This window comes from Choloepus didactylus, chromosome 5 (assembly GCF_015220235.1).
Source record: "Choloepus didactylus isolate mChoDid1 chromosome 5, mChoDid1.pri, whole genome shotgun sequence".
NCBI lineage: Eukaryota > Metazoa > Chordata > Mammalia > Pilosa > Megalonychidae > Choloepus > Choloepus didactylus.
This window is the reverse complement of record NC_051311.1, coordinates 126,809,037-126,820,578: the sequence shown is the minus strand read 5'-3', so window position 1 is coordinate 126,820,578 and position 11,542 is coordinate 126,809,037.

Here is an 11,542-nt window from a genome sequence, read left to right as displayed (position 1 = left end):
AAATATGGTAATCATGAACAATTTTAAGCTATAAATGCGATGTTACTGAATGTGGAGTTGGGAAGAAACGAGCATTCTTCTCTCGTGAGCCTGTATGAGCTGGCATCGGCAAACTTCTGCAAGGACAGTGATGAGAGAGAGGGAGGGAGAGAGGGGGAGAGAACAAACGAGGGAGGGAGGGAAGGGGGAGAGAGAGAATGAGAATGAGAGAGAACCAAGAAGGGTTGTATCAGTAAGACGGAGGTTACGTTGCTACAAAAGTCATAAGGAACCACATAGAATAAGATATACCCTGTTAGAGCAAAGAACTTCATTTGGAGCCATTAAATGGAGATTCTTCAGAGACCTCTTTGCAAGAATCAGTTTTAAAATTCTGCTGGTCCAGAAGGTTTGAAGCCGGATAACCATAGAGTCCAGTACAATCTCCCCTGTCCTCTTGTCATCCATCCCTGGAAGGATTCAAAACAGACCAGCAATCTGGACAAGGCAGGCCCAAGTTGGTGAAGGAAGGCAGACTCACTGTTAAATGCAGTACAAATTTTTAATTAGTGTCTTGGACTATCATTCCTGTTACTAAAGTGAGTTCTGTTTGTCTTAATGTGACAGTAAGTCTGTTCATTACCTAAGAGTGAGCCTGTGAGTTTTTATCTAGTGCTAGGGGAAACCTCACCTACTGAATAAAGTTTAGCAGATGAAAATATAGTTTTATTCTGATAATGTCATGAATTGTGCTAGTTCAATATATCAGTTATACAAATCCATCAAGTTCGAGCTTCCAGAGCAAGCTTTAACCTGTAGGTCAAATTTTATCGCACACAAAAACTTCTTAACATTATTTTCTCTTAACGTTTTAACTGTTTTGTAGCATGTTGTACAGCAGATTTTTAATATTTGATAAGCTGTAGTGAACTTTTGATTTTTTTCTGTTCGCTTTAGGAATGTTATCCTAAGAATAGAGATAATTTCTTTTATTCATTTGTAACTTTCTCATCTCAACTAATACCTTCTAACCTGTAGTCCCTTGTAGAAGGTGTGGTTTACATTGGCTTGTTAAAAGAATGGAATTGAATTTTATTTTCTATGACTTTTGTTTTTGTTTGGTAATTGAAACAGAAAAGATTTTTAAAATGCACAAGAAAAGAGAAAAATACATACATTTCCTTTTACTTGATCAAACCTTTATGGCAAATTTGGCCCTTTAACACTGAGCATGTTACAGGGAAAAAGAAGAATATTTTAAGTCTTCTATGTTGCATTCTTGAAAACGGTATATTTGCAATGGGCAAGGCTATTGAAGGTATATTATAAGTCATGAATTATTACTTTTAGGGTTATAAATTATAGCATTTCATTACTATGGTATCTGATTCTAACATATCCTCCAAAGGAGCAGGGATGTTTCATATCCATCGTGGTCGAAAGTAGGTCCATGGTAAAAAGCTACTTTATAGAAATACTTTGTCTTAGATAAATTTGCCAATGTTTGGTATGAGAGATTTAATATTCTTTCATTATGTTACAAAATGTTGGTGAGAAATTTTCTTAAAGGTTTGGCAGGACAAGTTCCCTTCACCCTAGCACCCAGGTCAGTGCCCTGTGCCTGGTTAGTATTCTAATGCTTAACAGTAGGCACTTAACAATGCTGGTTAGTATTCTCTCAGCTCTTCCATAATGGGAGACTGGGAATGTAATAAAATGAAATGAGATTATTTATATATATAAGTATAACTATAATTATTATTATTATTTCAAAACTGTCACCGAATTCTTCTTAGAAAGAAAATTGAAAATGTTACTTCAAGAACTCTTGGGAAAGGAGGTTAGATTTCTTAAACAACTTGGGTATTGGCTGGCTCCAAGGTTCAGGGAAAAAGACAGAATAATGACTATACCTAAGAAAGAGCAGGGAAGAATTTACTTGCTTCAGAGAGAGAGAGAGAGAGAGAGAGAGAGGATAAGAGAACAGAAAGAATAAAGGGTGGCAAGAAGATTCAACCAGATGAAGAGAGCTGGGATGACACTAACAGAAAGGCCAATGACACTCCCTGGTGGTGATGTAACCAAAGGGAATTTTAAAACAGATAATACCTATTATTTAATTTGAAGTTGATTTTTGGCTGAGCGTAAACCCATTTTCTGCTCTCCATTTCAGAAATAATTTAGCAAAGTCAATGCCCTCAAGTTCTTAGTGTGTTTATCTATTTTTTTGTTTTGTAGAAATAGAAGAAGGAGATACAGCCTAAGTTTGGGTTAGGTCAGAAGAGATACAGCAAGTGTGAAAGCAGGATTTTAAATTGAAAATAAGCCACAAAATGAAGGCTTTCAACCTCCCTCTCCAGACCCAGTTGAATTTGTAGAGAATGCAGGGAGGATTTTTTATGTCCAAAATCTATAAATTGTTTGGGGTACAGCAGTAGGTCAAATTAATTGACTTAAATTAATGTCAGTGCAGCAGTCATTTGGGTTACAGAAAAATATTCTATTCTTGCCTAAGGTTATATTTTAATTTGTGTTTGAAAGTTCTTCCTTTTGAAGAAGGTGTCATTATAAGTTCCATGCATCCAGTATAGCAATCTTTGTCTTAAACATTCTTGAGGTCAGAACATTAGGAGTTAGAAAACAGATTTTTCGGCAGAAACTTAGTTCAACATGTTAATGTTGATTCATCAATTTGAATGGGAAAATTTCTGAGCAGTAAATTAATGGGAATGAATAAATATAATCAGCTGTTCATATTAGTAGGTATGGTGAAGTGCCTGGCATCTGGATCTGTACCATGCAGCATCAATATATTCACACATGAAAATTAGGAATTGATAAGCCAGAAATATCCAGTGTTATTGTGCAAGTCCAACAAAATTAAATTACTCCTAAATATTAAATTAAATTATGTACTATTAAGGAAAAAAAACAGATATTTTTGGAAGCTACTCAACATTTTAAGGCTAAAATAGAACTTTTGGATTAAGTCTGCTTCTATTCAATGTTCCTCTAAACTCTTTCTTTTTCATAGATATCTGTATCTTTACTTTAACATAGTCAATGTCATCAAGCAGAAGTCATAAGAAATAGGTTAATTGGAAACAAGGTATGGTTAATTGGGTCTTTTGGTTAGGCATTCAGTAGTTATACTTGTGGAAGCATAACAAATTAGGTACTTACACAGGAAAGAAAGAAATCTCAACTTAAATTTTTAAAAAATTCTATGGTCTACCTAGGGGAAAATAAAAATTGTGCACAAAAGAGAAATGGAGCAGTAAGTTAGTTACCAGGAAATTTAGGGGTGGAATTACTCCTGAAACAAGTTAACTGTGATTTTAGAATAGAAATAATATAATCTAGTTTATTTGGAGGTTGGTTATCCAGACACTACTTCTTCATTTGAGCGCCTACCATTGTATCATATCCCATGGGTGCACCCAGTAATTGGGCAATTGAATTAATTTTTTGGGACCATATATGAACTAACAACTTGACCTCAGTCTTTGTGTAGGTTAGTCGGTTGATAAAAATCTTTAGTGGGGATGAGGTGATAAACGCATTTTGGGTTTTTTAAAATGAAATTTAGTCCATGTTATACTTACAATCCCAGAACTGGGTATTAATTCATATTTATATTTTGAAGGGGAATGCAGGGGAAACATTTTATTTCATTGTAGGTACAGTTATGTTCTGATAGTGATAGCTTTCAATTCCCCATTTTTGAAAGTGTAGAAAAGCATTACTTTTGGTATGAAAATCATCATCTTGGTATCATTTTTCACTAAGCAGCATTCCCACTTACTGTTAAGACCAATGCCAAATCTTGAAGTTAATAATAACACGTAAAACACAAAATTGGGAGATCTCAGCATGGTGCTGTCATAACCTACAGAAAAACATCTTAATTGCTTAGTTGCATTGATATTTGTTTCCATCATATCCCGAATACAGCATTTTAAAAGGGACTGAATCCCAAACATCTGTGGACATTTGCTATGTCCTTTTCTGTAAATAATCACGGTGCATCCATAGTTTGCATGTATTGACGTGGAGTCTGATTCTCCCAGAATTGATATATTGTAAATCTGCCAGGCTGCCATAGAATATATAAATCATCAGTACTTGAAGGGTTAAAGAACTAAAGATTAGGCTGAATGGTTAGAAATTCGTAGAGAGTTAAAAACTTTCTTGTTGAAATGAGACAAAGGATTTTAGAGCCTGTTAACAACAGAAACAAGAGTCAGATTGGTGCCTTGTTATTTAATTCCTTCTATTTTATTGTATAATATCCATGTATCCATGAAAACATGAATACAATTTAAAAGTAAAGAATTGAGAGCAGGGTAGCAGTTAATAAATATTTGAAGTGTTTAAATGTCATGAAAAGGCAAGATTTAATATAGAACATAAAAAGAAAAAGGTAGAGCTTGAAACAGAGCCACAATTAAAGGTGAAATTAAATGCAGTTTAAATATTTAGAAGAAAATTTGTGCTATAAATAATGATTTCTATTAATTATTTTGATTTGAAATTCAACACTATATTGGAGAACAAGGTCTTTTTCCTTTGTCATATCCCCAAGGTTTCCTCTTATTCTTTAAATTTTAAAGAGCTCTGGCCCATTTAGAGGTATAACAGCTAAATGAAACAGACATTTGAGCCTCACAAAGCTAAACTATAGCAGATTAATTGGACATCTAACCATAAAATATTCCACATGAATAGAAAAAAGCTTTATGAGGATAAAATTATATTGCCATTGTCTGTAAAACACTGGAAAGTTCACAGAAGAGGAGAGTGGCAATTTAAAATATTTCCTAACTAGATAAAGGATGTTCTGCTATGTAGAATCTAAGAACATAAATAAGACTGTTTTCATACAGTGTCAGAAATACCTGTCAGTATATGTCTTTGTTAAAAAGCTTTTTTGCGTCTTCACTGTTTTTTTTGGAATTGTTATTTGTTGACATGGTTTATTTTTGATTTATATAGTGAACCACTATTACGCTGAGATTGGTTTTCAGACTGTCTTAAAAAAATCATGGAGCAGGAGATTCATGGGCCAGAATAAAAGTACTACACTACCTGACATATGCCTACCGATTAGCTGTTTTCTCCTGACTACAGTTACGTCATTCTGGAAATAATGGCAACAGCTAATGTTAGTTAAAATCCCCATAAAATATTCCATCTGGCACAAAGGAATGAGGAAACTCCTGACACTCAGTGTCAATTCAGCCATATCTTGATCCTGAAACTGTTTTTAGCTGCTTTAATTTTTCATCAAATTAAAGTTAAAATGAATTTGATGTGAAGAAGACATTTTGTAGCTTCCTTTAGAAGAATGTATTATGTGTCCTTATATCACTAACAATGAAGGGTTAGTTCCCTGAAAACTTCAAAAAATAATAGTTCAAATTCTAATTAAATAATTCCAGAGATACAGTAATGGAAGCCATAGCCATTTGGTTCTTATTTTTTAATGTGCCAGTTTGAAGCTGTTATGAAGCCCAGAGAAGCCATGATCTTTTTTTTTTTCTTTTTTTAATGCAATTTTATTGAGGTATATTCACATAACATACAATCATCCAAAGTGTACAATCAGTTGTTCACCTTATCATCATATAGTTGTGCATTCATCACCACAATCAATCTTTGAACATTTTCATTACTCCAAAAAACTGAAATAAAAATTAAAATAAAAAAGAAAATCCAAAACATTGCATAACCCTCTTCACTCCTGTTGTTCATTTACTTTTTTTAAATTTTATTTTGAAATAAATTCAAACTAATAGGAACAGTTGCAAAAACAATACAAACCCCATACACAGAACTCCATCATACCCCGACCCCCCTCCCCCAATACCCCGATCCACCAACTTTAACATGCTGTCACACCACCATTTCTCTTTCCCTCTCTCCCTCCCTATCATCCATCATCTATTGCTCTGTCTTCTGAACATATGAGAGCAAGCTGCACACATCCTTGAACAAACACTGTAATTCACATATACAATTCCTATGAACAAGAACATTCTTTTATGCAATCCCATTAAGCGCAGCTAAGAAGTTCAAGAAATTCAACATTGATACAAAGCTTACATTCTATATTTCCTTTTTTTTCTGTTTTCTTATGTCCCAACTGTGTCCCTTTGAGCCTCCTGTCCTCCATCTTCAGATCCCATCCAGGATCATCATTGGCATTCAATTGTCATCTATTTAGACTGTCTTTTTTTTTTTTTTTTTTCCAATTGTGGAAACACATATACAGCCTAAATCTTCCCATTCCACCCCCTCCCTAGCATTCCGTTAGTGGGATTAATCACATTTAGATAGTTGTAATGCCATCACCTTCCCACCATCCATTACTAGAAATTTCCCTTCACCCCAAACAGAAATCCTACACTCATTTTTTAACTCCCCATTGCCCCTTCCCCCACTTCTCGTAACCCATACTCTACTTTTCATCTCTATGGTCATATTCTCTGATAATTTCTTCGTGTTTACGTGGGGCTTAAATTTAACCTCTTAAATCCATAACAATCTTGTTTATCTTTGATGCCAACTTAACTTCAATAGGACACGTAAGCTATGTTCCTATACTCCTCTATTCCACCACCTTTGTATAGTTCTTGTCAAAAATTACATATTATACACTGAGTCCAAAATCACTGATTTGTCATTAGAGTTTGTGTATTTTATGTCATGTAGGAAGTAAATAATGGAGTTACAAATCAAAAATTATTGACTTCTATTTGTATTCCATTGTGGTCAGAGAATGTGCTTTGAATATATTCAATTGTTTGTTTGTTTTTAATTTATTGAGGCTTGTTTTATGTCCCAGCATATGGTCTATTCTGAAGAAAGATCTGTGATCACTGGAGAAAAATGTGTGTCCTGGTGATTTGGGATGTAATCACCAGGTCTTTTATTGGCAAAATCTCTCAGCATTTGTTTGTCTGTGAAAAATTTAAGCTCTCCCTCAAATTTAAAGGAGAGTTTTGGTGGATAAAGTATTCTTGGTTGGAAATTTTTCTCTCTCAGAATTTTAAATATGTCATGCCACTGCCTTCTCACCTCCATGGTGGCTGCTGAGTAGTCACTACTCAGTCTTATGTTGTTTCCTTTGTATGTGGTGAAATGCTTTTCTCTTGCTAGTTTCAGAACTTGCTCCTTCTTCTCAGTATTTGACAGTCAGATCAGAATATGTCTTGGAGTGGGTTTATTTGGATTTATTCTATTTGGAGTTTGCTGGGCATTTATGCTTTGTGTATTTATATTGTGTAGAAGGTTTGGGAAGTTTTCCCCAACAATTTCTTTGAATACCCTTTCTAGACCTTTACCCTTCTCTTCCCCTTCTGGGGCACCAATGAGTCTTAAATTTGGACGTTTTATTTTATCTATCATATCCCTGAGATCCATTTCAATTTTTTCGATTTTTTTCCCCATTCTTTCTTTTGTTCTTTCATTTTCCGTTCTGTGATCCTCTAGGACACTGAGTCATTGTTCAGCTTCCTCTAATCTTGTATGATGAGTATCCAGAGTCTTTTTAATTTGGCCAACAGTTTCTTTTATTTCCATAAGATCTTCTATTTTTTTATTTATTCTTGCAATGTCTTCTTTATGCTCTTCTAGGGTCTTCTTTATGTCCTTTATATCCTGTGCCATGTTCTTCTTCATGTCCTTTATATCCTGTGCCATGCTCTCATTCTTTGATTGTAGTTCTTCGATTAATTGTACCAAGTACTGTGTCCCTTCTGATATTTTGATTTGGGTGTTTGGGATTGGGTTCTCCATATTGTCTGGTTTTATCATGTGCTTTTTTGGCCTCTTGGCATTTGCTTTGCTTGATAGGGTTCTTTCAAGTTATAAAAAAAAATATGAATCTAATTTTTCAGATTTACAACTTGGTGGCCTACACTTTCTCTAAATAACCAGCAGATGGCATCTGCGAGTTGCCTATTCCCCTCAAGTCAGTTCTCCCCAATTTTGTCTTTGTGGTGTGTGGGGAAATGATTCTTGTGGGGTTCAATTGGTGAACTCAGTTTGGGTGTGTTGTTGGTACTGTCCGCCCTGAATGTGGGGTGTGTGTCTGGGTGGTTAGGGAGGCAGGGCAGCTTTAATAATCAAACCTCCCAGGTGTTCCCAGGGATTCAAGGCTGTTGCAAGCATCTAAGCCTTCATTTCAGTTTTGCCCCAGGTTTTCTCTGCCACTGACCCACAAGTCCCCAGCTTTGACGTAGCATCCCTGGGATTTCTGAGTGGGCCCCCCTTCTCAGCTGTGATTTTCCAGGACCTCTGCTGAGGGAAGGCTGTGCTACGTCATAAGTGCATGCCGTCCCTCAAGGGAAGCCCCGGGCCACCGGGCCATGTAGGGGCACTCCCAGCCTGGTGCAAAGATGGCTGAATGGGGCATCTCAACTCCCCCGCCTTTTCACACAGCTCCGCCTTCCCAGCTCTGGGACAACTAGCTGTGTATGCACCCAAGGCCACTGTCCACAGCCGATATTGTGGTGTGTGTGTGGTGCCGGGGGATACACTCCCCGTCACACTGGGTTTCCTGGGTCGGCTCTGGGCTGTGGGTCCAGCCCCGGGCAGGAGTGTCTCCAGCCCGCCGTGGAGCCGGCTGCAAGCAGCGCAATTTCTTTCTCCTTTTGGCTCTCCCCTCTGCCCCCCTGGCCCTGAAGGAATCAGTAGCAGTCTATCTTCCACACCAGACACCGAGAGGTTGGCACTGCCCGCTCCTGCCGTGCTTCACTGTGCAGTTCTCACCGTCGTAACTGCAGCCACTCCTGGGTTGTTTTTTTTTAAAAAAAGAACTAGTCTGTCTCCAAATGCCAACCCCCAGTTTCCCCGCACCGCATCGCAGCTGCGGGACTTTCAGCTGGCTTACTCACTTGTTTCAGAATGCAGACTCCTGGTTTCACCAAGTGCATGGTCCCTGTGGTTTTAGCAAACATTGTCCAGCTGGTGCATCGCTGGAACTGGTGTTCTAGGTCACTTTCTGTTTTTCATCTAGTATTTTTCACAGAGGTGTTTTTTTCCCTGTCTCACCTAGCTGCCATCTTAGGTTCTCCGTCAACATGTTGCCATGATCTTTTAATCTCACCTTGTTGAGTTGGTCCTTTTGATTAGGATGTTTCCATGGAGATATGCTCCACCCAATTTTGGGTGGGAGCTCTGATTGTATTATTTCCATGAAGGTGTGAACCTGCCTATTCAGGGTAGATCTTGATTATCTTACTGGAGTCCTTTAAAGAGAACTCACACAGAGAGAAGCTGAGAGAGACATTTTGGAGAGAAGCTAAGATATGCAATTCAGAGTTTGCCCCCAGGAGAAGCTAAGAGCCAACAGAGACCCAGATGCTGGGAGATGCAGACAGAAGGACGTTTGGAGATGCTAAGCTATTAATGTTATCTTGTATGAGCCCACAGGACTCTACAATATGCAAATTTTTAAAATTACATAGTTCATGATTTTATTTTATCCTTTCACTATCTCTTTCCTTTTCATTTATAAAAATCTGTTTCTATTTTATGTTATCATATTGTATTTCATGCATTCTTGAAAGCTGCCTACTCTGGGGAAAGACTGGAGTCAGAAATCATTTTTAAAATTGTTTTTAAGGTAGCTATTCCAATCTGCCCAAAATTAAAGGAACCACACCTAAAAGATAAAAGTGTCAATTTTCTGTTGGCAAATTATTTTAGATAGGTTAATAGGAAGGGGACTTTGTGTTATGAACTCTTCTCTTTGAGGTTATAAGAAATGGAAAATATCATTTATAAGAATTAATATTTAGTACTCATCATGTGCCAAACACGATAGATGCTTTACATACAGTATCTTATTTAATTGTTCCAAGAACACAATTATTATTCCGGTATTATAAATGAGGAAATTGAAGCTCAAAGGGGTTAGGAAATATCATAAAAAATTGAGGGAATAGGGTCTACTTTTCCACAGTTTTTTAGGCAGGCTGTAACTCTCTACAGTTGTAGCCATGGCTTCTGTTACTCTCTCTCTGGAATTATTTAAGTGGTTTTCTTTCTCCTGGTAAACCGGTTTGTGCCCAGGATTTACCCAGAATCCAACAGTTTTATAGAACAGAGATCATGAAGTTTTCAGACAGTTTTCTGTGTGGCTAATTCATTAGACAAAAAGACCACGATAATATAGCTATTCACACGTCTTGTCTGCTTATGCCTAGGGTGTATTTTTGGCTTGTGGGTCAATTGAGTTACTCAGTGTAAATGGTTCAAATCTTTCAACTCTTCTTGTTTTGGGCATAGACTGACCTCCCAGATAGACCACTGTAGCCAATAATTCCTTTTGCAATTTATAATACTTGGGTGCTATTTAAAAGAAAGCACGAATTACATTTTAGAGCAAAGGACAAAAAAGAACCAAGGTAATATAATGAAATAAAATAATAAGGTAAAGTGATATAAAATAAGCAGTACTAAATGGAAAAATAAAAATAAAAAAAAATAAAATATGCAGAATTTAGAGATAAGGATAAAAACTAGAAACTAAAAGATTAAGGAAAATAAAGTTAAAAGCAAATAAAAGAGTAAACTATGATGATTAGAATAATAAATAAGGACAGAATCTAGGGGTTAACTGGGTTCCTTTGGGCTGAGGCTTCTACAAACAGTCCCTGATCTTCATACTCAATTTTTCTTTTTAAACTAGGAATGTGCTGGCAGGGATTTCTGGGCTTCAGGGCTCCCAGATGGATGATTTCAGGAGAGCATAACCCTGAGGATTTTGCCATGATCCTCCATTCTTGCCTTTTTCCCTACTATAACCCCACTGGCTACTTCCAGTCAGACAAAGTTGACCTGATGTCTCCCCAAACAAAGATTGATGCAATCTTTATTTTAACAGATAGTCAAATATTGTGTTTCTTTGTACTATTCTATTTGGGCAAAGAAAGGGGAAGAATAAAAGGAAACTTAAATTTAGCAAAAGTCCCTAAGTTTTATACTTATCCCTGATTCCCTTTCAAAAGAGAAATCATTCTATGCATTGGATCCTCCCAATTTGTAAAGCTGGTTTAAATTATTTCTGCGCCAGTACCAATTCATCACACAAAAAAATATGATGTTTATTTCATTCACATATATGAAGTGCTTTATAGATCTGATTGTTTTCTTGAAGTATCCACTGTAATGCATGTGACACAAACTGGTTTAGGTCTAACTATCTGTAGTACTTTTACCACGGCTTCAAGTCCGAAGGTCCAATTTGGTTCTCTAAACAAATGAACACAACTTTTCTTAAATGTGATAAACTGAGGTATGAACAATAAGCAGGCTTTTTCTTATTTGATATAACATGAGATCATTTTATGTGATCCAACTGCAATGATTATATTGTAAAATGATTCAAATTAAATAAATGTACTTGAATAAAATTTCACCTTGATTTCATCCTCCTTTGACTAAATTTGTTGTAATGAACCAGTCATATGTATATAAACAATACCACATGCATGTATTCTCTATAAGCAGGTAACGGTAAATATATTGAAACTGACACGTAAGAACAATTGGG